This window comes from Microcaecilia unicolor, unplaced genomic scaffold (assembly GCF_901765095.1).
Source record: "Microcaecilia unicolor unplaced genomic scaffold, aMicUni1.1, whole genome shotgun sequence".
NCBI classification, from domain to species: Eukaryota; Metazoa; Chordata; class Amphibia; order Gymnophiona; family Siphonopidae; genus Microcaecilia; species Microcaecilia unicolor.
This window is the reverse complement of record NW_021963560.1, coordinates 195,281-195,920: the sequence shown is the minus strand read 5'-3', so window position 1 is coordinate 195,920 and position 640 is coordinate 195,281.

The following is a 640-nucleotide window of genomic DNA, read 5'->3' as shown; positions in this document are numbered from 1 at the left end:
TAGACTTAATGTGGGATTTTATCCTGTGGTATCTTCAGATTTTATACAGCAGCTTTTGGGCGGGGGGACATTTTCACTGTTTTTTAAAGTTGCGGTCGTGTGTTAATGGCCCTTTAGAGCATGGTACCTTCTGAGAGTTAATGTGGGATTTTGCTGTTTGTACACTAGCTATTCAGGTGTTTCCCACTGCTTTTTTTATTGCAGGTCTTGCATTAATGTTGTATCAGTGCATGCTACATATTGAATGCTAATTTTACTGTCTGGTATCTGCAGATGGTACATGGCAGCTTTTGGGGACAATTACACTATTTTTTTTTTAAATAGCAGATCATGTGTTAATAACGAGGCCCACCCCTGAAAGGGAGGCCGATCACAACCCGGTGAAGGGAGCATTGCTGTGTACAGTTGCTGGTGGCTGATTAATTTCATCCCTGCAAGCACCTTTTCACCTCATATTCCTTCCCTACAGTGGTGCTCAGACAGTGGGACGATATTTCTCACACTGAATATTTCTGTTTGTTCCTCGCAGGTATGAGAGAGTAGGTAGGATTTACGTCGGGGGCAAAGAAATGGGGCAGCGAAAGGCTGAGTTGCGTGGGCCGCAGACAAAGGAGCGGTTTACAGACAGAATTTCAGCATG